The sequence below is a fragment of the Bos taurus genome, chromosome 15, assembly GCF_002263795.3.
Source record: "Bos taurus isolate L1 Dominette 01449 registration number 42190680 breed Hereford chromosome 15, ARS-UCD2.0, whole genome shotgun sequence".
Taxonomy (NCBI): Eukaryota; Metazoa; Chordata; class Mammalia; order Artiodactyla; family Bovidae; genus Bos; species Bos taurus.
The window spans coordinates 58409454-58436870 of NC_037342.1; the positions used below are offsets into that span (position 1 = coordinate 58409454).

The following is a 27417-nucleotide window of genomic DNA, read 5'->3' on the forward strand; positions in this document are numbered from 1 at the left end:
CCAGTACTCTTGCCTGGAAAATCCCGTGGATGGAGGAGCCTGGTAGGCTGCATTCCATGGGGTCGCTAAGAGTCGGACACAACTGAGTGACTTCACTTTCACTTTTTCATTTTCATGCACTGGAGAAGGAAATGGCAACCCACTCCAGTGTTCTTGCCTGGAGAATCCCAGGGGCAGGAGAGCCTGGTGGCCTGACGTCTATGGGGTCACACAGAGTCGGACACGACTGAAGTGACTTAGCAGCAGCAAGGCATCTCATCACAGTGGCTTCTCTGGTTGGAGAGCACAGGCTCTAGGGCTTACAGGATCAGTAGTTGTGGTACACAGGCTTAGTTCCTGGACCAGGGATTGAACCAGCGTCCCCTACACTCCAAGGCGGACTCCCAACCACCTGACCACCAAGGAAAGGCCCTGATGATCACCATCTTTAAGAACCACTGCTCCATGCTATGCTCTCCAATAGTTCACTTACAGGATCCTCAGCTTTAAGCAAAATGATTACTAAGGAGCTCAAAGAACAAGACATACCCTTTTTCTCTCTTCAAGTATTTAATTTCCTTAAAACAAGGAACTTTAAAAAGTCCTTAAAATAAACATTTTTTTATCTTCCCACCATCACTTTTTGCCAATCTCTTCTCTAGAGAGCAGAGACGAGGTCACGGTGATGACACTGGTCTCCATCTGTGCCAAGCACTCACATTAACAAGGGTGAAATAGGATGTCTTACTTGAATTCTGCAGGTCATGGTTTAGAGAGCCTGTGTGATGGTAAGAGGGCTGGATTAGGATCACAGAGCTGTAATCCTTGCTCTGGTTCTATAGCTGTGCCACTTAGATCAAGTTATTTACTCCAAGCTTCAGTTTCCTCAACTGTTATATGGGAATAAGGTGTGCCCAGTTTTTTTCAAAGGGTTATTTATAGGATCAAGTGGAACATGTGGATGCATTTTCTTAATGTATGGAACACTATACCTTTGGACAAGATTTTTACTGAAATGTACAACCTTGGTGCCAGTGGTAAAGAACCCACCTGCCAATGCAGGAGATGTGAGAGATGTGGGTTATGATATCTGCGTCGGCAAGATCCCCTGGAGGAGGGCATGGCAACCCACTCCAGTATTCTTGCCTGGAGAATCCCATGGACAGACGAGCCTGGCAGGCTACCTTCTATGGGGTCACAGAGTCAGACACAACCCAAGTGACTTAATGTACATACAATCTTACCTACATATGACAATAAATCCATGTAGGAATGTTAATGATGCCAAGTCAACTACATTTTGGTGCCAGTACCAATGCCTACCGGGGCACTGTACTAGGACAAGCTATCCAAACCTCGGATACTGCTTGAAGCAGTGATGGCGAGGGTTCCCCTAAATTTCAACATGAGATTAGTTTTGAAGAACAATCAAATACTGTGGAATAATAGACACTTTCAAGTTTTAAGAAAATCATTGCCAGGGATGTGAAAACCAGAAAAATACACTTGTATTTTAGGAAGAACATTTTAAAATAAATTCTATTTATTTTTTTGGCCGTGTCACATAGCTTCGGGGATCTTAGTTCTCAGACCAGGGACTGAACTTGGCCCCAGCAGTGAAAGCCTGTAACCACTGGCCCTCCAGGGAATTCCTTATAAATTTTATTAATGATAAATTAATAAATCATTAAAATTAATTTATCATTTTAATGATAAATTTTATTAATTATGATAAACTTAAATGATTATTAAAATCTTTAAGATAAGGTCATCCTGCATTGCTTCTCAGCCATTACATGTCTATGATTATTTCCAAAAATTATCCAGTAGGGAAAATTTCACATATCCATATCTAAGTTACCGAGTTACCATTTCTGAATAATTTAAACAAGTGGATGAACACAATCCTGAATTTGAGAGAATGGCTGCAAGAATGGGCAGGACAGTCATTTCCATGAGGAGGGAAGAAAGATTTAGGACTTGGGGATTTCTACTTATTGACTTTTCTCAAGAACAACAGTTTTCCAACTGGGTTTTGCAGAGAAGAGTATCAAGAGGCTTCTTGCAAGGGGCAAAGTCAAGGTCAAGGAGGCAGGACTCTGCTGTTCCCACTTATAGTTCAACTAGCCCAGAACTGTTTATTTTGTTTTATACATTGGGGTTCTACTGGAGATTTTGTCAGAAGGAGAAAAATCCAGTCCTACAATTTACTTATTTACACCTATACTACTAATTTGGAGGTTAGAAGATCTGTGTCTACTCCTCTGGTTTTGTCTCAAAGAACGCAAGCAAAGGTCTCTGTCATTATGTACTTACGGCTTATTCTTTTGTATTTAAGGATTTACAGTTTAATCTGATTGCCCTGCTCAGGAGTGAAAGAGAAGGTTAGAAACACGGCTGTAGGTTTGGTATTAGCAGGAAAATGGGATTTCTTACCACTTCCTGGTCCTGTGGGTTTTTTGTTTTTAATTTTGGGTTGGGTGGTGTGTGGGGTTTTTTTGTTTGTTTTGTTTTGAGATTCACAAGAGAACTATGTGAGAGTTTGCTTCCTTGTTGTATATCAAGAGGTTAGATATTTCTGAGTTGATGGTGCCAAACTATGCTCTAGTTCCACTGACATATTTACACGATCCATGAACACCACACACGGATTCTTATTTATTCCATATATTTGAGTAAAAACACCTTCTGACTTCATGGTGAAAGGAGACCACCCAATGGATTGAAAAGTGGTTTTCAGTAAACTCTTAAAAAAAATACCATTACTAAACTTGAACATAGTATTGACTAACATTTAAAGATAATATTCACAACACTGATCTTTCCTTCTTTTTCTTACTCAGCATAATCATGAAACCAGATTCTTGTAAATGGAAACATTCTCACATTTTAGCTCCTTTAGGGGGGAAACACATGGGATTTATAAACACTGTCAAATAAAAGACACATTCCTGGAAACTAAGAGGCCCAAACATGCCCTGGTAAGTAAGTAAAAAACTCCATCATAACACCAGTGGAAATGAATGGCATTTTTAGTCCAGAAATTCTTCGACTGTGCCTTCTACCAGCATCATTAACATGAGTTCCTCCAGAAATAGCCTCAAATAATAGCAAGATATTTAAGGCAATGTCTAAGCATTTTCATTGCCTTAATTTGAACACAAAATGATACTCAATTGTTATATATAAAAAAGAGATTATTCTCTTAAGAGTGACATAAGTTTTTCCAAAATATTACAATCCACAACTGAAAATACAGGACAGGCAGGGAGTTCTGAAATGACTCAGAGAATTTGTTCAACAGCTTTTTAAAATACTCTTTTGAAGTGAGTATATAAGGAGGTAATGGAAGCCTTACCTGGGAGAATCAATGGAGTGGCTTACTAGGAAGCACCTGATGATGGATGGATCCATCTAGACCAGTGCCTGGCACCCACTGGGCACTAAATTAATGCTAGATGAATGAATAAATAAAAGAATCATCCCCCATGTATAACACCTTTACTTTCTTTAAAGAAAAGCTTTGAAACAGGAGAAAACATGCATGCAGCAACATGAACTATAAAATATGTGAAGCTCTAAAGAGTATGTAAACAGTAAACTGCTTGCTTTGCTGACTGAAAATATGAATATTTGATGAGACCATGCAGAATAAAATGGTCATGACTCCTAGGAATGTAACCTCTGGTCTAAACTTGCATATTAAATGTGGGTTAATTAATTTCTGACTGTTCTACAGAAGAGCAAAATAAGTTATTAAAAAAAAAAAAGAAAGTTAATCTATCCATGTTGAAACATGAAAAGGTTGAGGGAGGGGCCAATTCTTGGACAGTTTACATTTAGAAAAGGAAACTCTTTGGAAAACTGTTAATAGCCGAGGGTGCTATACTTTGAGAAGGGGAAGGTGAGTGCTGTGGGCTTTTTTGAGTTCAGTTACTGAACTCTAAAAAAATCTAATGTCAAAAGCTAATTTCTTAAGCAATTTGGGTGTCTGAACCTGATCAGGACTCTTTTTAAAAACATTCCATTCTGTATGATCCAAAGGAAAAATAACTACTTTTGAGAACCCACGTGAAAGTATGAAAAAAGCAAAAGTCCAGCACTTTTCAAAGAAATGGGAAGGATTTCTGATGCTCAGTTCATGATGCTGCACCTATCTCAGGCAGAAGACCCAAAGAAATACGTGATTGTCATCAGGATTGTATGTGAACTAAAACAAGGAGCATACTGATGATATGACCAATATATTTGAAAAAACTTAGGAGTACAAAGGTACTTCAGAATATACCTAACTCCAAGCTTCCACGTTAATATCCATCCTTTCTAAAAGGGTTTCAGTCTGTGCTTATAACAGGAAACTGATCATATTCCATATTCTTTCTTTGTTAAATCATAAATTCACTCAATTCAATGCCTTGAATGTGGTGAGCCTGTGATATTTACTTAATTAAATCAAACTGAAAGTTCTTCTAGATACTACGTACAGTGCTTAAATTTATATCACTGGTTCTAGATCTGCTCTCTGGGGCAACATAAAGTAAATTCTCTCTTTCCTCCGTATGCCAGTTCTTCACAATTGTGAAGACGGTCCTCTAGACTGGACATCAAGAACAAGTCAGACATGCGGCCCCCTAGTCCCCCAGACATGGTGGGCAGCGACAGGATATTCTTTCTTATTGAGCCGGGTTGGGTTCAGAATTCTTCTTAACCCAGACTTCTGGGAGCTACCATCATGTGAATTTAGACTAAAGAAGACAAAAATACATTCGCCATTCCAGCCTAAGTCTTCCTGTCCCCAGGCTACCCATTCCAAGTTTCCTCAGTCATTGCTTACTTGCGATGGTTTCCAACTTCCTATGCATCCTGGTCACATTGATCTCAATATATACCCTTTTGTCAGTGCTGTACCGAAAGCAACCTATTTCATTTCTTGAACTGAAGATAATACTTTTTCTAAAAAACTTGTTCTTTTTTATGGGAGCATAGCCTATTAGTGTAGTGACAGTTTCAGGTGGACAGCAAAGGGACTCAGCCATACTTACACATGTATCCATTCTCTTCCAAACCTCCCTCCTGTCCAGGCTGCCACTTAACATTGAGCAGACTTCCCTGCGCTATTCTATGTATAGTCTACTTGAGAAATGGGGGGAAATATTAGTTTCCCCAAACTAAAACTGCAGACCAAAACTGCAGTGTGTGTGTGTGTGTGTGCGCGTGCGCCCAGTCGTATCTGACTCTTTGCAACCCCCATGGACTGTAGCCCACCAGCCTCATCTGTACACGAAAATTTCCAGGCAAGAATTCTGGAGTGGGTTGCCATTTCCTCCTCCAGGGGATCTTCCCGACCCAGGGATTGAAGCTGTGTCTCCTGGGTCTGCTGCATGGGCAGGCTGGTTCTTTACCACTGAGCTGCCTGGAAGGCCCTAAACGGCAGTAGTTCTATCCAAGTCCCTCCACCCCCATCGCCATATAGACACACCACTGTCTCACACTCATAGCCGGCGGCTGTTTAAAACTTCTGAGTTTCCTTTGTGCAGTCTAAGTCAGCCCCCCGAATCTGGTCCCAACTCCATATTCTCTCTATTTGTACAGTTGACTTTTAACCTAACTAATCATAGTATTTTACATTTAGCTGATCCAGATTCTATCATTCAACAGAACGCCTGCTGGCTTTATGTTTCAAAATGATAAGCACATCGTCTGTGCCTTCAGATACATTATCAGCCGGCGTGAGAAGGCTGAATGTGCCTTCACCATGTTGCATAAGAGAGAACACCTTCAACAGTTTGGTCTAGGAATGTGGCCTGGGACTCCGCCAAGCATCTCTGCCAGCAGTGTGAAGCAAATTTCTCGACCTTCAGATTCTGTGTGATGTAAAAGAAATTTATCTGTGTTTAAAAACACTCCCCATAATTCAAGAAATAAATGAACATGTGAAAATTCAGGGAAACTTGTTTCAGTTTGGGCATAGGTTCAGTTTTCAAAAGCAGAAAGCAAGTATCAGAACAGGCAGCAAATGCTGATGGTAACAGCTCCAAACCAAGAGTGATTAGACTAAATGCCATGTGGCAAAAATTTTACTCTATGAGTTTCCTTCTTTTTCTATCTCCCTCTCGCACCCCACCCCCCATCTCACTCTCTCTGTATGTGTGAGAAATATAGATTTTTCTCCTGAAAAGTTAAGTTTTCTGCACCTGATTGCTCCTATGCATGACACAATGCACAGACAATATAATACCTTCCTTTGGTTATCTGCTTACCAGAAATTGACACTCACTTAACATACACTGTTTTCTGTTCCCTGAAGCACAATGATCAGCATCACCACCAGTACCTCAAATTGAAAACATTAAGTGAAAATTTACCAACAGGTTTATAGTTGCTACTATCTAAATTGGCTTTAACATTTCATATGTTCCAAGCATGACAACTTTATGAGTGAACCAAATTGTGCACAAGCAACTTCAGAATTCATCCAACTGAAGGACATTTATAATACCTACCACGAAAACAAAAATATTACACTTATTTCCTCCAATTTCTGCCTCTCTGCCAGCAAAAAATATTTTTTGTTGTAATTACAAAGTTTCTTCATTGTCCACACTGTCAGAATCTGAGGCAGCTATTAATCAATCTATTTGTTCATTCAACAATACTTGTTGAAGTGTTTCTTCTACGACCAGAACCATTTTGGATACTACTGCGGAAGCACGCAAAAATGAAGGAAATGCAGATTTTGGCATCAAATAATTTTAAGCTAATTTTAATGACTGGTTCCTGGTTCCATAAATTTTTGGTGCTGGCTCAGACGTATAGGTTTATCTAAGGTTGAGGCAGCTCTTACAATGCCTTCTCCTTGTCTTCCACCTTCCCCCTTACTTTTTTGGTGTTTAAAGTCTTGCTACATATATGACCCTTTTTTTATTCTCAAATCATTAAAGTTAAAATTAGATCATAGATCAAAGGCATTCTTAAGGTCATTCTATTCAATTTATTTGGTGTTATTATATCTCAGAAAGGGCAATGAACTCTCTGTAGCAAGTAAATAAAATCAGAACCTTTGTACTCAGTGCTTCAGCATATATCGTTGAAAATAAAAAATGTTAAAAAGGAGGCCCGCTCTTCTTCCTGGTGGGTTATTCTACATTTGGCTACTATTAAAACACTAAAAGGACTTGGTGTAGATATTGAGGTATGTATCTGCCTGTTTTAAAAATCTCATCTACAACCCCAAGTGCATCCTAAACCACCCACACACAAACACCACACCCCTACCAACACATACACTCACCAAATCTGAATAGGGTGGCAAGGCAATCCTAGTAACCATAGTCTTGGAAAAGAGGCTCATATGGCACAGAAGCCGTTTGGCTGGTAAAGCTGGTGATTTTGTTCTCTAGGTGGCGCTATTCCACTTTTGATGAGTTGATTAAATTCCTTCCAACTGTCCGTTTATTTTCTATTTCCATCATATAAATCTTAATTTTATATGTACTAGTTGTAATTAAATGACAGATTGCCTTCCAGTTTGATTTCAATAAGCTCTTTTGAAGTAAAGTGACTTTTTCACCACTTGATGTTACACATTTCCTAGTTATGTTGTCTTAGAGTTAAGGAATCTTCCTTTGCCTGACCTCCTCCCTTTAAAATGCAGACGCATGTCAGAAACACAGAGGGGCATCATAAAGCTTCAGCCAGACCAAAGGAACCAAGATGAAAGCACATTTAAGAGCTACTAGGTTCTGCGAGCTCTCAAAATCAGGACATTACTACCATGACAACCAATGAAAAGTTTTTTCAAGTGAACCTTTGGGGAAAACTGCATAACACATGTTGTTCTCTGGGCTCTTTGGAAATAAACTTTTATTTTATGATGGCTGTCATGGAACTTTGTGAAATGACTTTGCTTCCCCACCCCCAGTCACTCTGCTGTCCGACACCCACCCCCCAATTCATCTAATGAAACCCATGCTTAAACTTTAGACAATGTACAGATGAGACATCAGTGCAATTAGCCACTTCTTAGCATCCAGTGTTATCGGGTCAGATTTGTTTCACCAAAAGCGTAGTGTCGCAGAGTTTGTACTTGAATTTGAGTACTTACATTTAAAAAAAGCTCTCACACTACTTCTTTGACAAGATACTCATGTTTTTCTTACAGAAACAAGAATACCTTCCAGTTCACTTAGAAAACATGCCCATTTACCACTCCATCACTCCCGTAAGTTTTCCCAAGTCTATATATTAGTGAACTCCACTGTTCCATATCTATCATCAATAATGATTCCATATATTTAATAACTAGGTCCATGACTTTTCTAAGCCTTTGGTGTGAGTATTCTGGAAAGCCAGAGATGCATTATTTACGATTAAGCAATTCTAGGATTTCCCTGGTGGCTCAGTGGTAAAGAATCTGCCTGCAATGCAGGAGACCAGGGTTCGCTTCCCGGGTTGGGAAGATCCCCTGGAATAGGGCATAGCAACCCACTCCAGCATTCTTGCCTGGAGAATTCCATGGACAGATGAGCCTGGTGGGCTACAGTCCATAGGGTGACACAGAGTCAGACACAACCGAAGTGACTAAGCAGCAGCAGCAAATAATTTTATGACTTAAGAGGAAGTTTAAGGAGACTTTGAGGACGCACATGTCTAAGCTTAAAAATACCAAAGGCTTCCACTGTTTCCTAGGGTTAAACCCCATGTACAAATGACATACGGATTTCATTTGCCAACATCATTTACTGTTTAACGTGACTCCATCTTAAACAGAGTAAATGGATGCAGAGTGTAACCAAGAAGTTCACTTAATTCTGAAGCCCATCTGGGCATGTTATTCATCCTAATAAAGAAAATTCATCACAATGCAGTTAAACATTCAAATGATTTCTTCCTCCATGAAGCAACAGCTAGCCGTTTGAAACCTAGAATTCCCCGGAATTTTCTCCTCCATTCCTCTTTTAAAATGCAGTTCACAGCTTGAGATTACAGAGTCTGCTGGTGGCTGAATGACTGCACTAGACGGCTGAGAGTCCTTCAATTAAGCAGCAATTTTGCAATTAGTGGAAACTGAGGGAACCATAACAATCATTTGACAACAAGTTGAGACAAGTTAGCAATTACCCTATTAAAGGGATACATTCACATGCATTGGGCAGAGCTAGGCTAGGGGAGCCCCCTCACACAAGCTGAACTCTTCTACACAGGGAAATGTAAATGTAAATGTTTCAGCCATTAAAATAAACTCAGTTTTATGGACATCAGAAACGGCAATGGTTTTCATTTTAAAAGATACTCAGAGTTGAGCTCTCATGTACTTTTCCATTCTGTTTTCATTCAAGCAGCCTAAAATCAGTCTGTCTGCTGTGGGACTAACTTCCTAAAACTAAAATGTTAATGAAGTACTTGTAGATTACCTTTCCATTGCGTACATCTTCAATATTCTAAAGCTTAGTAGAAGATTAAGTCTATGGTTGAGCCCCAAAGCTGTTGGCTCTTACATTCCACAAATTCACACCTGCATATAGGGCTGTGGATGTGTGTGTATGACCAGGGTGGGAGGGAGGTATTGGATACTAACAGCAGGTTCTAAAGACAAAAGTACCCCAAATTAACAAGCTCTTTGCTGTACTATGAGGTGGGCATGCTCAACTTGCTGTGAGCTGCAAACCAGAGCTATTTATTTTTAAAAGAAATGAGATTATCAATCATCTGCTTTTTGACTATTGAAAAGCTGGAACTCTTGAAAGATTCCAGGAAGAGAATAACTTACATTCTAATGCTGCCCCTATTAAACCGAAAATTCAAGTATTTTGAGCCAGGATTGTAGAAACTTGCATTATTTGCAGAACTTCCCTCTCTCCAGGTGAATCAAATGAACCAGCAACATTCCAGCATCTCCCCACCTCTCTTTGGCTATTTTCAGATTTAGGCAATTAACTCAGATAGTATAAATGAATCATTTGAGGTGAGGTCATTGTATTTCTGGCAAATGATCATTTTCTTGGTTCCTTCTGTTTGCAAGTAAAAGTTACACTTATTGAAAAGACATCCTAAAACAGAGTTCCTAAATGTTTTATTTTCTGGACACCCAAATGTTAACCCGCTGTAAGTCTTAAATAATCTTAAATATGATCTTAAAATAAATGAGATTTCCAGTTACTAATTCAGCTCTGAATAGGCAATGAAAGGCTCCAAAGGTATGTGAAAAATTACTCTGTTATTTTCCTTTTTTAAAAAATGTGATGTCTAAGTGTGTCTGCAATGTTCTAATGCTTCAAAACATGTACGTAAGTCTTGTTTATCTGGAAATCATTTCTTTCTGCTTATATCATTTATAAATAGAAAACGTTTTGTAATGACTTAAAATAACTCTACATACATAATGCTTCTCCTGTCATAATACTTAGTACAGGTCTATATTTACCAACATTTATCACATTTTGCAAAATAAAGTGGAAGAAAAAAAAAAAAAGACGAATTTATGGCCTGGGAATTCCAGTAATGGTGACCAACGAGTTTTAAATTCCAGTAAAGGTTATGGTTACATTTCAACAAGTGTCTCTTTCCTTTTCCTTACCTCCAGCAGTAAACTTGCAAAAGAAGAATCTTAAGCAAGGTATTTGCAAAATCAAGGGACAGGAGTTAATGACCTTAAGCAAGGTATTTGCAAAATCGATAAACAGGATTAATGACGGTTTTAAAGGGGTGTGGTCCCTCGGGTCAAAACTTTATGGTCTATTGCTTGTAATAATTTGGAGTACTACATGTCATAATCTCATAAATTTTCAACCTAAAAATCATAATGTTGCATGGGTAAACAAACACGTGTAGACGAATTAAATCAGTACCTCAATAAATTAAAATGAAAAAAATATAAGTATATACAAATATAATTTTAAGGCCAAAATGGCCTCTGACTTTATAACAGACTCACATAAAAATACTTTTTTGGGGGTAAAATTAAAGGTAAGGGGGTATTTTCCCAGAAGTTAAACCAATTTGAAGGTCTCATTTAATAACATTACATCCTATTTAAAATCAATATGCAGTTTCATATGCAGTAAAAAGAAATCAATGTTCCCAATTACACATGACTTTGCTTGAAAAAGATAACTGTACTAGGAAATTAATAAACACTCAGGAATATGCTTTTCTTTGCTTCTGGCCAAGAACATTCCTGCACTCTTGTCAGAAAATATTCGCTGTTTACTGCAGACATCGAGGAGTAAGTGTAAGATCCCTGAAGGACCCTAAACTGAGATCCAGGAATCCCTAACACACCACCAACCATAGCCTGTCAAAGCTCCCCCAGCTCAAGGAAAACTTGCACTGGAGCCAGGGAGGCGCGACGAGTCGAAATTCATCCGAGTCGGGAGTCAGAAGCGTCATTCAACAAGTCCCTCCTACCAGCTACCGAAGAGATCCCGCAAAGCCATCTCTTACCACTTCCCCAGCCCCCAGCCTCCCGCCCCTGCAGCCGCTCTGGGTAGCTTGGCCGGCAGAGGGCACCCTCTACCTTCCCTAGCGCCGCTCTCCCCACCCCCTCCTCTTCGCGGCCCCTCCATCAGCGTCCCTCCACCCGCTCCACCCGCAACACACAAACAGCATCCTTAGACGGTGACTCTAGTTCACCCCAGCAGTCCCAAGGCTTTTCTTCCCTAGGGGGTGCCACCAGTCTGGAAGTCCCCTTCTCTGCCCGTCGAGCAAAGAGCCTCCAACCCTCAGCTATTTCTTTCCAGGCACGGCTAATTCACCCATTTCCTCTTGCCGGCTATGCATGGCATCCCTGGGGACCTAACCGAGTCAGAACATCACCCTCCGCCAAACACACACACATACACACATCCCTCCCAGCCCCTGAAAGCCAAAACTTTTCACTTTTCTGCAAGGTGCCTCAAGGGAGGTGCCCGGGGTGGGGAGAGGCGTGAGCACAACTAGCCCCGGAGTCCCTCAGCCCCTTTCAGGTCCGAGTTGCAGGAGTGTGTCAAGTTTCCCAAGATAAACTCGTACTGGACCCGTATACGTCCGCTTTTAACTCAGCTCCTGGGGAGCAGGTGATGATGTGCAGCCCTGCTGAAGCCCCGGGGACGCGGTATGCGGGCTGAAGGAGCAAGCGGCCCCCCAAAACCTGCGCAGGGGCCACCCAGCCCTTGGGAAAGATTCATATCTCAGCCCCAACCCCGTCACCTCAGCCGGGGCCCCCCACAGCTGGCGCCCTAAATCGCTCTCACGACCCCTCCTCTGCTGGGGGTCCCCGGGGCGCCGTCTTCTCCCATCGCGCAGCTCTGCGTCTCTTCTTGGCTTTCTCCCCGCCACTTCTGGGCTTCCCGGGGTCCCCGCTCTCTCTCGGGCGTCCTGGCTACCCCTCTGGATCGTGCGGTGGGAGTAGAAAGCTCAGCAGGAACAACTCAAAATGCCCCCTTCTCTTGGAGGGGAAGAAAGGAGTTCTGGCCTGTTCCCCATAACTTCGCCCCCACCCCTCTCCGCCCCAGCCAACTTTCCCCGGCGGACCGGCGGCTCTCGAGCCAAGCCCCAGGTCCGATGCTCGCCTACCTCGGGGTCCACACAAAGCTCACGGGTCCCCGGCGGCGGAGTCACATCGTCGTCCCGCTCCTGGCCCCTGCGCCCAGCCCAGGTCCCCGTCGCGGAGCCGCTCGCCGCCGGCCCCACAGCAGCGGTGGCAGCTGCAGTTCAAGCGTCTCATCAACGCTTCCCGTGGAGGAGGTGGGGGGCGCGCCGGGCCGGTTCCTCGGCCGCGCCCGGAAGCCCGCGGCGCGACGGGGTGCGCGGGACAGCGAGCGGGCGGGTGCGCCCGGGCGCGGCGGCAACGGGGACCCGGAGCTCCAGCCTGCGTCTGGAGCTCGGGTCAGACATTATTTAGCTCTTCGGTTGAGCTTCGATTGGTCAAACGGCACCGCCCCCCGCCCCCCTCCCCCAACTCGCCCGCGCCACCGAGACCCGTGCGGGGCGGCCGCTTAAAGGGAACGCTGTGCCTTTTCCTCGCCCCCGCTCGGCCCCGGGGAGTCCCCGGGCTGCCCGAGCGCCCCGGACCCGCGCACCCCCGTTCGGCCAGTCCCCGGGGCCCTGCGATGTGGCCCTGTAAGCCCCGCGCCCGTCCCTGGGGCGCCTCAACGGGACGCGGGCGCCACGCCCGCGGCTCCGATGGGTGACCTAGCCCCGGCCCGGGGGAACCCCGCGTCCCGGGCCCTCCGCGGAAACCCGGGCGGTCCGCGCCGGGACTGAAGGGAGCGAGCGCGCATCGGGCGCCCCCGGGGTCTCGCTCCCCTCTGTGGCAACTCCCCCCGGCTTCATCCCGGCACCTAAGTTCTGTGGGAGAGGGCGTGCGTTTCCCGGGCCACGGACACACCTTCCCGCACCTTCCCGCACGACGGAGCTTGCCAACGCGAGCACACAATGAAATCGCACAGAGCAGGGGGGCTATTGGTTTACTCCGCTGCCTTAAACACGCCGCGGCTTAAACAGAGTTCGTGCACTGACCTCTCCGGAGTTTGCCTAATAGGAATCCAATCAAGATAATAACGGCATTTTTTATTCATGAACACCCCCAGATAACGTTACACCAAGTTACTTGCTCCAGTCGGGAAGCCGAGGCAATGACAGACCTCACTCAAGCCACACGCTTTCTAGTCGACCAAACAAGAGGAAAAAAACGGAGAGAAAGAAAAGAAACCCACCTTTTCAGTCACTACTTGTCAAAGTAAACATCAAGGCAGCTGCTCTGGGGAAGACTTCGGCCCCGAAACTCCCAGACTCTATTCTTTTTTTCACGTTCCCTTTGGTTAAAAAGAAGGGGTGGGGTTGAGGGGAGTCTTTGGTGCCCGCTATGTACTCCTTCTGGTCTGCAGCAAAGAAGTTAAATTATTGATAGTGGAAATTGCATGGCGGAGGTAATACTCGCACCCCCTGAGCGAAGAGCTCCATTTGATCTCGGCAGAGGCTGGGAGATTTCATGCTAGCTTGTGGGGGGGGGGGGGGGGGAGCGGCTGCGCGAGCAGCCTTCTCCGGGTGAATGGGAAAGTGGGTGGGAGTCCACGAGAGGGCTCCACGGTGCCTTGACGTGCGCTGTCATATGATACCTCCGCTGCCTCGAAATAGACACTCTAGTGCACGAATTACCAGAATCAAAATTCAGCGCATTTAAAATGATACATCTTTTATTAGAAGAGTTCCGTTCCAGGGCATTGCATGGTTCTGCAGATGTTTTCACTTCCCTCCCTAGCAAACTTACACACATAAACCAACCCTTTTAATAAAGAACCTGGGTAGCAAAGATAAATAAAAAGCCTTCTGTTTTAATGTGTGTGTGTGTGTGTGTGTGTGTGTGTGTGTGTGTCTCGGGGTGGGCAGTTGTCTCAATTAATCCTCACTTCGCCCCTCTTCCCCCGCAGCAGTCTTTCGGATTCTTAGTTGCAGGTAGCCAAGACTCTTGCAGAGAACTTCATATTCACTTTCAATATACTATCGGACAAACGCTTTCAACCGTCTGTCTAGGTTCCTGCTTGAAGGCGGAATTTTCTTCCCACTAGTTGGACCAGTTCCTGCGCGAGAGTACAGACCTTAAATTTTAGAGTAAGGAACGGGAAAAGACCCTGACATTTAACTTGTAATCCTGGGACCTCTTCCGAGCATAGGAACCACCTGTCAGTCGTGTTCAACTCTTTGAGACCCCATGGGCGGTAGCATGCCAAGCTCCTCTGTCCATGGAATTCTCCAGGCAAGAGTACTGGAGTGGGTTGCCATTTCCTTCTCCAGGGGATCTTCCCGACCCAGGGATCGAACCCAGGTCTCCTGCATTGAAAGCAGACTCTACCATCTGAGCCACCAGGGAAGCCTAAAAAACCTCCAGGGTTGCCTATTAAAATATAGATTTATCCTCCTGAAACTGTGATTTAGTAGGGGCGGAGCAGCGTCCAGAAATTAGCATTTTAACAATCACCCCTAGCGATTGGGAACCAGAAAATCTGGGGTCAGCTTTGAGAAGCACTCTTTCTTAAGCAATGCATATTTGGGTGTCATTGGAATCTCTCATTTCCCCCCAAATTTGGTAGGCATTTTTATGAGTATGTGCATTTCTTCTGTAATCTCAAAGGAGTTTGACCTAATCATTGCTAAGACTCATTGCTTTAAGAATTTTTCTAAACACTCCAACATTAATTTGGGGAAAGGGAAAGATTATAAACAGCTTCCTCCCCTGAACCCTTCTGTGGTTATCAAGAATGTGCTGTTGAACTGAATATGTAATATCATTATATACTCAGTTCAGTTTGCCTAAGGGTTTACAGTTAAAAAAAAAATGAGTGCACTTATATTAGCTGTTTTAGAACTTCTAAAGACCAGTCACAGAAATTACTATTCTTATTTTATAAATGAAAACCGGAGGCTGAGTGCCACGAAATCATTTGCCCGAGTTCACACAGCTAAAATGCCAGAGACAAGACTTTAATAAATCAGGAACTCCAGCTAGAAATATCCCTGCCTCTCCCCACCCCCAATAAGGGAAGCTATGTTTCTTGGAAGTGTTATCGAGATGTGCGATCTTTTAGCGCCTCTTTGCAAATTGTTGGACTGAATAGTCAAATTATTCAAATATATGCATATTCTTAGAGTGTCACACATTTAGCTTTGCACCTCTATCAACTTGACAGTATACATGACCAGCACAAACTACCCTACAGCACAGATGGTGAAGTATATTGTGGAATATTTAATGTATGTGAAATATACAGGCTAGTTGGGAGCAATGAAGGACAGAGGTCATGAAGCCCAGCTTGGCCCCCTCAAAAAACCTCTGTATGATTCCCTAGGACGTCCCAGATGGCTCAATGGTAATGAATCTGCCTGCAATACAGGAGACTTGGGTTCAATCCCTGGGTTGGGTAGATCCCCTGGAGAAGGAAATGACAACCCACTTCAGTATTCTTGCCTGGGAAATCCCATGGACACAGGAGCCTGGCAGGCTCCATGGGATCACAAAAGAGTCAGGCACAACTTAGTGACTAAACAACAAATTGATTTCTAGGGGTGTAGGCTGAGTGCAGACACAATTTCTTTTAATATGGAAAAACAATTTGAGAGGCTAGTTTATAAATTAAAAAAAAAAAAACTGTACTGCTTTATAAAATACTGGAGGAGCCCTACCCTAAGCTCTCTCTCTCTCTCTATATATATATATATATTTATGACTTTATGATAACTTCAAACCAGTGCTTACTTTCCAACTTTAAATTTGCTTGAAAATGAGTTATTTCTCCAGGTTTTTAAGCTCACTTGTAATTGCGTTCCTTCTGGAGAAATACCTAATCAGTGAATATCAAGAATCTGAGCATTCTCAATGTTGCTAAATGAGAAGTTATGGCAAATCTACCTACTAAATTCACATTGCCATGTCAGCATTTCTGCTGAAGGAAGGAGTGTTCTTATTTCTGACACTTCTGGTTTTATGTATAGCCAATCTTCTTATTCCTACTCTCCCTCTATGTTATACAGATGGATATATCCTTACTTTCCAGTGTGTGGTGCAGTTTTACTGAGGAAAAGACAGATGAGCCAGAAATGGCAAGAATATTTAGAAATAAAAGAAGATCAAATGCCAATTCAGATAAACCTTCTGATGAATCAGACCTCTGGACACTTTTGAGCATTTCCCAACTTTCTGATTTGTGATAATGGTGTTACCAAAACAATAAAAACCCAGACTAAATGCTTGCCTATTTGCCTTAAAAATACATCTTACATTAAAAACAATGATGCCAAGATAAAGTTGTACCAGTGTCTTGATGGGAATTCTGAATAATTTTTTTATTTGGTTAATTCAGGTGGCATATAGAGATAGTGTTAGAGGTCTAAGATCAAATGCTTTACAAAAATCATTTTCCTATTGTGATCAAGGGTGATGCTGAAAATATAGAGCACGTATTTCTGATTCTTTTTAAAGACTGGTCTCTAACATGATAGCTGTGGGAGCAAAGATTCCAAGTTTGTAATCTGAATATTTTCTCAGTCACCAAAAGGGGGGAGAATTTCACTGCTTGAAAAGAAAATGCTCTCGATTCTACTTTTGTGGGACCTACAAAATTAATTTTGAATTAATCAAAATCTCTATTTTTGGTTGCTGCTGCTAAGTCGCTTTAGTCGTGTCCGACTCTGTGCAACCCCATAGACAGCAGCCCACCAGGCTCCCCCGTCCCTGGGATTCTCCAAGCAAGAACACTGGAGTGGGTTGCCATTTCCTTCTCCAATGCATGAAAGTGAAAAGTGAAAGTCAAGTCGCTCAATCGTGCCCGACTCCTAGTGACCCCATGGACTGCAGCCTACCAGGCTCCTCCATCCATGGGATTTTCCAGGCAAGAGTACTGGAGTGGGGTGCCATTGCCTTCTCCGCTATTTTTGGTTAGGATCTAATCAATCCTTCTAACAGAATATTTAGAAGGACAAAGGTCAGGGAGAAATTCCCATCTATTCTTGTCAGGAAATATGAACTAATCCTCATTACCCAAGTGGGAGCAGAGGCAGTAAGCTCAGATGTGACACTGACATATTTTTTTCTATTAATAATTTTAATTGGCTGAGGTCAATTCTACTATCACTATAAGCATTTTGTGTTTAATTATGTTTACTTAAGTTTCCTAGTTACCCCTGTCTTCAGTCTTCCTTGCAAAAAAAAAAAAAAAAAACCAAAACATGTCTAGGATCAAATCAACTGACCTCAAAAACTGCTGAAAATTGGCATAACGGAAATAATAAGTAAACAGAAAACTCTCCTGCTGAGCAGAGTGGCAAAGATGTTTTCAAATTCATGATGTATGGTTTCAAAGGGCCAATACAGTGTGAAACTGTCACTCATAATCCTCCAAATTATTGAGCAAGGCCTGTCCTGAGAATCTTACGGGAGAAATAATATCCCTATTCACTGGATGGTACCTTAATATGAGGTGTACTTCTTACTGGTAAGCTTTTCATGAACCATAAGAATAACTGTGTGCCATACTGAAATACATCCAAATGGGTCAACACCTGTTACAGAAATTATGTAACCAGTGGTACCCCACTCCAGTGCTCTTGCCTGGAAAGTCCCAGGGACGGAGGAGCCTGGTAGGCTGCAGTCCATGGGGTCGCTAAGAGTCAGACACGACTGAGCGACTTCACTTTCACTTTTCACTTTCATGCATTGGAGAAGGAAATGGCAACCCACTCCAGTGTTCTTGCCTGGAGAATCCCAGGGACGGGGGAGCCTGGTGGGCTGCCGTCTATGGGGTCGCACAGAGTCGGACAGGACTGAAGTGACTTAGCATAGCATGGTCATTAGTGATGAACAAAAGAAAAGCACAGTAAGAAAATGTTAGAAGGGCCAAGATTAGGAGAGCAGCGCAAAAAGGTCAAAAACTGATCCCATCTGGGAATAATATTTAGCTGGATCAAAAAAAAAAGCATAAAAACCATTATGAAACAACTAACTTCCAAACATATGAGAGTCATCAACTCCAAGCCCTCCAAGTTACCTGAGTTCTCTGAGAACATTTAAAAACCAATAATGAGCAATAAATTGGTTTACTTGTTACAATGTTTCTACAAGGATAGTCAGAAGGGACCTGACTGTGGGCTTCAGGACAAAAGTTAGAACTGACAATGGTAGCTGATTTTGCTGGTTTTGCAGGGAGAAGAGCCAGGAAGAACTTTAGCAAGTTTAAACCAAAGTGTTTTAGGACATTGAATCAGGTTATAAGGAGCAGGTTACTTTATTTTTGAAACCCAACTATTTAGGTTGTGTGATGATGGGAGTGAGAGATTTTCTACTGCTAAATTTTATATTCTTCATGGAGAAAGTTAGCAACGTATGCAAAAAGATAACTTAGAAAAAATAATTACTGAACTTCCTAAAGTCATGTTTGAAAAACCACACCAAGAATGTGGCCTATTTTTCCATGATTCTGAATCTACACAGTGTCTATGGTGAATACTTTTTGGGAGGAAAGACTCAAGCACTCTTGTCAAAATCCTCTGGGTAACCCAGATGTGGTAGGAATAAAGTCCCCAGTGGTACCCATGCAAGGATTAGGTTTTAGATTTGTGTCACATACAGAATCATTTAGAAACCTCTTGATCTTCTTAACTTCAGTTTACTACCTTTGCTTCATAGTTCCATTCATTCAATTGATGAAAACTTGCTGAGTACCTCCTGCCAGACAATGCTCTATGGACTAGCATCCATGCAAATGAGTAAAACACATCTTAGCCCTTCAGCTGCTCAAATTCTACACCTAAGGTTTGTGTTTTAATCCATTGGGCCACATATGAGTTAGTTAAAAGTAGGAAATTATGCTTTGTTTAGTTTTCCCTTGCCATGGGTTTACTGTGTAGAAAGATGACCGTCAGCATGACCCTAGTGGTCAAGGGGTAGCAGTGATGGTCAAGAAACCTGCTCCCAAAGCTGAAAGGGCAGCTAGCAGCTGGGGAGGGCCGCTCGTGGTTGATCAGTGCCCTAGCCATCTTTGGTTAGCAGTGTTTTACAGAAGGCAGACAAAGGATAAGAAATTAGGGTAGAGTTAGTGATAGGGAGAAAATAAGACATAGCTTGGGAAAATAATTTTTCTAAATATGATTAGGTAGACTTATAAAATGGGCTCCTCAGGTGGCGCTAATGGTAAAGAACCCACCTGCCAATACAGGAGACACAAGGGTTTGAACCGTAGGTTGGAAAAATCCCCTGGAGGAGGGCATGGTGACTGGCTCCAGTATTCTTTCCTGGAGAATCCCAGGGACAGAGGAGTCTGGCAGGCTACAGTCCATACAGTCACACAAAATCAGACACCACTGAAGCAATTGAGCATGTACACATGCAGACTTATAAAAAGATAGATCCAGAAGGGATCTTTCAAGATCATCTCCTCTTCCTCACTACTCATAGGTCTATCACAACAGACCAGGAATATAGACTACACATACTTCTTCTGACAACCTTTCTAAGAATCCAGTCATCATAGTGCTTGGAAGTTCCCACTTGTAACATATTTTTGTTCTTGTTGCAATTTATATTTTATTTCATTTCATCCAACCTTAGTGAAGATAGAGACCAGCTGCTTCCTAACCATCTTGTGTTATTAAGTCACCCCTCAGCTTTTCTCATAGCGAGAAATCAGATCTCACAACCTTTCTTCATAAACTCCAACTTCCAACCCATTAATCATGTTCTTTGGTCTACCCTGGACCTCCTCCAAGATTTCCATACTCTTCTGAAAATGTAGAGGCCTGTATTAGACATGTCTGTGAAATTATCCAGGGCTCAGGAAACATGGGAGTCATGAATTATCTGAACACAGCTGTTGGGAAAAACTAAAGGGAAGATTCAACCAGATTGATGAATCCTTTCCTTGCAACTTGGAGACAGAAGTGGTTGTTTCATAAAAAGATGAGCCTTTATGTCAAAGCTATATATTCTATCCTTAGCTTTCAGATGAAACATTTTTCAAAAGAAACAGATCTTTAATAGGACATTTTGTTTTTATTTATTCTCAGCAAAATTGTTTAAGAACAAGTAATTTTTCTGTTCTCCACTTAATGTCCCAAGTTGTAGACTTTATCTGATAAATTAGGATAGTACTTTCATAGTCTCAAGTAATTTCTCTCGGAAGGTAAGGTCTACAAAACACTACATGACTGTTGAACTTTGAACTTTCTCCTAAATTAAACCATGTCTTTTCATTTCATCTGCATTCCAAACCTAATTAGAATACAGTAAAACTAAGTTGAAGGCCATAAAAGAGAATCAAGCTAACCTATATGATTCCTAGAATCAAGTTTAACTGATAATTTCCCTTGTCAAGAATACCTCTGTTATGATCTCACAATCTAATGTGACCAACTATTTTGGGACTTCTAATTCTTGATAACCCAGCTGAAGAGCATGAGATTAGCATAAACATCATCCCCACTACTCCTGGCTGTCTGTTTAGGCCATGTTGAAGGAATTCAACGGTAATTTCAAAATCAATCCAGCAATGGGTTAAAAGAAATTAAGCCAGACACGGAATGAAATCAATACCCTAAAAAGAAACTGAGTAGAAATGGGTAACATTTACTTCCCCTTCCTAACATCATTTGGAGAAACTGTCAGGGCACTCTGTGGCCAAAAGATTACTAAGAGATTTGCTTCTAAAACTTCAGTCTACCAAGAAGGGCACCAAGAAGTGCAAAGTCTGGCTGAGCCTAAGAAAGAGTGATGGTGATACAGATGGACAAGACAAATATAATAGCTCATAAAACATGAGGACAAAGAGATGGGGTAGAGTGGGAAGTGAATGGGGAAAAGCAGAGCCACACATTTAAATTCCAAGATCTCTTCATTATTATTATTATTGTCATTTTAGTTATGGTTACATATATCTTCAGGGAAATTTATTTTTCTCTGCTTGGACTGAAGTCATGACCTGGGAGAGGGGGTGATATATAAGAGGTGGGGGAAAATAGATGCCCAAGTTTGGAAGTCAGATTTTGAGTCTATGATACAAATTAAATATAATTTCTAGGATGCAAATTCAGCTCACAGTCAGTTTTCCTCAAAACAGACTCCATACTGAATTAGAAAAATGAAGACCCAACTCTTTATTATCAAATTTTATGCTTCTCCCAAATGCAGTAAAATTTTTAGCATTGAGAAGCTTTTATTTCAGAGACATGTTTTCCAGGAGGCTTTGGGAAGAATGAGCCAATGCTATCATGCATTCTGGCCTTTTTAGCAAAAAAAAAAGTTCCCAGGATAAATAACTGAAGTTAACTTGCATTGCTCATTGCTTTATGTCTATGATGAATGCTAACTTGAATTACCATTCTCACATAATAAACATATTTTTATGGTATTACAACCAGATTGTGGATGTAGATCATCTTAGAACTACTTTGCAAGCCAAATTTCCATTGCCTTTCATTTTATCTGCACACAAAAACTAATTAAAGTGAGTAAAAATAAGTTGAATTCCATAAAAAAGAATCATGCTAACATACATGATGCCAATTTATCTCAGAAAATATGTCAAAGTTTGACATATTTTTGACTATTTGCTTGACTAATTAACATTTTTTCTAATTTTACTTTTTTTTACTATGTTTTTGATAAGTCAAATTGTTATTTATTGATATGATTTTGTCCTCCATTCCTTGGAAAAATTTATAAAGTGTCTAATTTACCCCTCAATGAATTGATAAGAGCAGTACAGTATTTAATAATAAAATTAATCTTGAAAACAGAATTACATGTATAAATATCATATGAAGTACAAAGAAACAGTCTCAAAGAATATTTCTTTGGAAAATGATATGAGTTAAAAAATATAAAGTTTAAATTAGTGAACATTTCCTAGCATTTTTAAGAAAAAGGATTTTAAGGAATTTTAGAATTTTTTCCTTATTTTTATTTTTTGTTGTTTTAAGAAAAATATATCAATTTTTTTGTTTTGCTTTGTTTTCCTAGGGTAAGAGGGGAGTATGCTACAAGAATAAATAAATAAAGCTGTTGCCAAACCTCAGATAAAAATCTAGAACCAACTGAAAACACTGGGAATAATATAAGAATCAATGAAAACTTGAGGTTTCAATTCATCTTGTCTTAGTTAGTGTCTCAATAATCATAAAGTAACTATAGAGTATTAAAGAAATTTAAAATACTATAATTAGTTTTGTCCTGAAAGTGAAAGTGTTACCCGCTCAGTCATGTCTGACTTTTTGCAAACCATGGATTGAAGCCTGCCAGGCTCTTCTGTGAATGGAATTCTCCATGCAAGAACACTGAAGTGGGTTGCCATTCCCTTCTCTAGGGGATCTTCCTGACCTGGACATCAAACATGGGTATCTTGCATTGCAGACTGATTCTTTACCATCTGAGCCGCCAGTAGGATCAATGGAGTATTGAAGAAACTTAAAATATTATAATTAGTTTTGTCCTAACAATTTGAAATTAGCAATGTCTTATTGGAATGCTGTTAATATTTTGTTAATTATGTTTATATTTAAGAAATTCAGGTATATACATAAAAATCAAGATATTTTGAAAAATTAAGATAATCAAAACCTTGCTCAGGCTATTTATTGTTTTCTTATGTTTGATTATTAGAAAAGAGAAGAAGTATCATGATCATATGATATGATTGCAAGTCCTTCAGTAGTCAAGAGAATTTGGGTTCTTGTTTAAACGCTATCACTCTCTGGTCATGTGACCTGGAAAGTCACTTCACCAGCCCACGCTTGTTCACATCAATGCTATCAGTTTCATAGAAATGTTTATTGAATAAGTGGAACAGCATTAACTACTGTGCATCTCAGTCACCTGATCAATGAATGAGGCCAGGACAGCAGGCTATAAGCCGCGGTTGCCAAGTCTAGTGGCACATTCAGACTTCAGCTCAAAGGAATGCATAATTCAGGTGATTTTAGTGTACTAAGGAAATTTGTGAACTAGATCATCTTTAAGGTTCTTTTTTTCCATATAAATTTCAACTGCTTACAGGAACTGTATATCTTTGGTAAACTAAACTTGAAACTCATGTAATTATTTCCCCTAAATTTAGAGCCTTGAGCCAAGGTAAGGAGTCATACTCTTCTGCATTTTATACTACATAGTTATCTATGATGAGGTTTTAGGTAGACTTTTTCATACACCAAAATGGCCTTTAATATCATCCTTTCCCCCTGGGCTGGTTTCTTAGCTCTGGGACATATCAAATGCATTGTGAGTTCAGGCCATCCTTCCTTGCATAGATCACAGTGGCAGTGGGATGAGGTTTTTCCATAGCCTCCAGATCCTTGATTCTGTATATGACTTTGGCAACTCTGCAAAGACCACTGACTTGTACTATCTTGGACTTACCAGTTTGCATCCATTCCCTCATTAAAGACCACATCTTTCTAAGAGTTGTTTTCCGAAGGAAGATGGATGAAATTTATTAGGAAGATGCCCAAGTCGATGTTTAACTCCTTTACCCAGACTACCCCCAGCTTAGTTTCTAGAGCTGCTATTCTGAGTTCTGAGTTGGTGCAAAGATGCAAAGGACCCAGATACCAATACTTGGCATTCTCCCAAACGAGATGCTAATTCCAGAGAAGTTCCAAGTTTGGAGTAGGGCTTTGGGAGGAAGAATGTTAAATTGCACAAGAAAAGCCAATAAACATTTTAGTCCCCAGCAGGGACTATCAGCCTTGTAATTACGTTTAGGATTGTGCTTGTCAATCCCCTTCTTCTCCATCTCTGTAAACAACATGTTAGCTTTGGAAGTTTGTCATCCACTGGGTTTTTGGAGAAGGCATTCCTCATCACAGCATCTGCAGTGCTATAGCCAGTAACAGTTTGAAAAGGCAAATTTATGAAAAGGCTTCTAAACATATTAAATCCTAATCTAAACAATTTATAACGTTTCTTACTCAATAACTCTCAGAAGTCAACTATCTTGGAACTGCCCTAAACAAGTTAAGAAAAGCGTCAGACATCATCCATGGGGTTCATAAACTAAAGTAAGTGGAAGGAAGAATGTGCAGGTGAAGTATTCCATGGAGTAGTCTTTCTCTTTGATGACTATATACTTATTTCTGGACAATGTATACTTATTTCTCTCTTGTTAGTGTTTTAAACATGACAAGAATTATAATAAGAACAACTAAGATTGTGTAGGGACTTACAGATTAGTTTACTGAGTAAAAGAAAGGGCTTGGAATTAGACAGACCTGGGTTTAGTTAAGCTTAACCACTTTTTGATTCTGCTAATTTAGGATATTGGCTCAGACGGTAAAGCATCTGCCTGCAGAGCGGGAGACCCGGGTTCAGTCCCTGGGTTGGGAAGATCCCCTTGAGAAGGAAATGGCAACCCACTCCAGTACTCTTGCCTGGAAAATTCCATGGACTGAGGAGCCTGGTAGGCTACAGTCCATGGGGTCGCAAAGAGTCGGACATGACTGAGTGACTTCTCTCAAGGAATTAACTGCCTCTGTTTCCTTATCTTTAAAATAGTAATACTAATAATCTCTGCCAAGAAAGATCATTGCAAGAACTCAGCTATGGGAATGTAGAATGCTCATCGTGGTGAACTCAACAAAGTTAAATTAAGTGATTAATTTATTTGATCCTCCCCCACTTTAAGAGGTAGCACTTTCTCCATATTATGATTGTGAAAACGGGGTTTTAAAAAGGATAGGGGACAATCAGTGGTTTGAAAATCTTTCATTAGTTAGCAAAGATTCAATATAATTCTAACGCAGCATTTGTGGCCACTGATGTTGAGATTCTCAGCCATACCAAAGGGTTGTGTTAAAGATCTCTTGACAAAAACGTGTGTGCCAACCTGACAATGAGGAATCCAAGTCTAATCTGTGTGGTAGCTATTCCATAGGGAAGTGTAATATTATAATGGACTTTGGAACTAGAGAACATTAGGTTTGAATTTTAGCTTTTCCATTTAAGATTTGCTGTATAATTTGGGGTAAATACACTCTCTGAGCTCCAGTTTCCTTCCTTATACAATAATATAATCTGTCTCAGAGAATTGCTTTGAGGGTTAAATAATAAATGTCAAATGCAAAGGAAACAACTTAGTACTGGATAAATGCAAAATGAATGCTATCCCATCCCATCATAATGTGCACGTGCTTTCTCATAGTGTAGTAATGACAGAAATGAAGTCTTTATAACCTCTTGAGGTTAGTGAAGCCACACCAGGAATCTGAGGCAATGCTCCCTAAGTTAATGACCAGAGTCTGAACTTTTTCTCTTTATCAGTGGAGTGATGGACTTCTAGAGCAGTGAGGGTAGTGCTAGTGGTAATAAGGATAAACCTCAGAGTAATAGGGGCATCCCTGGTGGCTCAGTGGTAAAGAATCCACCTGCAATGCAGGAGACGTGAGTTAGATCCCTGGGTTGGGAAGAACCCCTGGAGGAGGAAATGGCAACCCACTCCATTATTCTTGCCTGGGAAATCCCGTGGACGAGGGGCCCTGGCAGGCTACAGTCCATGGGGTCACAAAAGAGTCGGACATACTAAACAACAACAATAGCAAGCTCAGCTAATAGAAACATGTCTACTACACCTTAGCCATCTCATCTGCTGGTTCTTTATCCACTTGGCAACTTGTTAAATGGCAGAAGTGAACTTTAAAAGTTTTCTCCAAATGCCAGTTTCCTTTTTCCAGGATGGAACGTTCAATGGCTCATACTGAAAGGCAGGGAGAGACTAAACTAACATTTCTGAATCTATGCCATGTTAATAAGTACCCCCTTCCCCAAGTGTTCTATTGTCAAATATGTTTGGGAAATGCAACTCAATAGTATTCGCCAGACTTTGCCGCCAATAGAAATCAGTCACCTTTACACCATATGTCAGGTGTTACAGATATCCCAAAATACACAGACGCTTATCATTCCTGGAAAACTACAGTATTCACCTTGCTGCGTGATCTTATTTAGTCTTTAAGAAAGCACATATATTGGGCATCTGACTCATAACTCAGTTGGTAAAGAATCTGCCTGCAGTGCAGGAGACCCAGGTTCAATTCTCCGGTTGGGAAGATCCCCTGGAAAAGGAAATGGCAACTCACTCTAACACTCTTACCTGGAGACTCCCATGGACAGAGACTGGCAGGCTATAGTCTATGGGGTCGCAAGAGTCAGACAGGACTAAGCACAGCACTGTGTATCTATTACTATATCATGCAAATTGACTTTTTAAATATTTGTATGATGATATTTCAATGTAATTGACTTTGTGATTGTATACTTTTAAGTTTTATTCATTTAGAAACATTCTGAGAAGGGTTTATAGGCTTGACCAAACTGCCAAAAGAGGGGAGTCCACGGCACAGAAGTGGTTACCAACCACTTGGTGGTAATCCAAGTGCTGTGAATCCAACACACCCGAAGGAGAAGTAATAGCAAGGCCATTCTCAAACACTGGCTATGGAAGTTGTTGGGGGAGAAAGAAGCCCTTACTGGAGGAGGAAGGTAAGAGTAGAAGAAATCATTGTTTCCTATCAACACAACCAGAACAGTAATGAGTAAGGATGGTAGAGATCTAGCTCAGTGGACAAATGGATGTGAAGATTACCCTGAGAAACGACACGTCTATTTAAGAACACATCCAGTATTCTAATACTAACCCTGTTTTGGTTTTCTTTTCTATTTATCTGCTCAAATTTTCCCATGTTTCCTCTCTTTTTCCCATTCACTTGCCCTGTAATGTCCTATCCCACAGGCTTCAGATGTTTATGGAGCCTTTCTGCAATCCCTCAGTTTAGGTATTTTTTCCCACAGTCACGTTATTACCTAGGGATAGTAATAGTTGCTATTGTCCTTGAAGAGGGAGATAAGACAAGTCAGTTCCAACTCCTGCTGGTGCTGATGGGTATGGGGTTTAGCATACTCTGAAGGAATCCTGAATTCCATACCAT

At 41.3% G+C, this 27417-nt stretch overlaps 1 protein-coding gene across 4 annotated transcripts in view; it reads right to left on the reverse strand.

The window, feature by feature from the left end:
* The window catches only part of BDNF (brain derived neurotrophic factor), a 62412-nt gene that overhangs the window by 26568 nt on the left and 8427 nt on the right, over positions 1–27417 (reverse strand). Inside the window, exon 1 of one of the 4 annotated variants that reach the window (XM_005216335.5) lies at positions 13674–13967. The exons of 2 other annotated variants lie outside the window; for them this stretch is intronic. The gene's annotated coding sequence lies outside the window, so the exon portion shown is untranslated. Of the gene's footprint in view, positions 1–12531; positions 12679–13673; positions 13968–27417 lie in introns of those variants that run through there. One more of the 4 variants, NM_001046607.2, reaches the window with a different exon arrangement.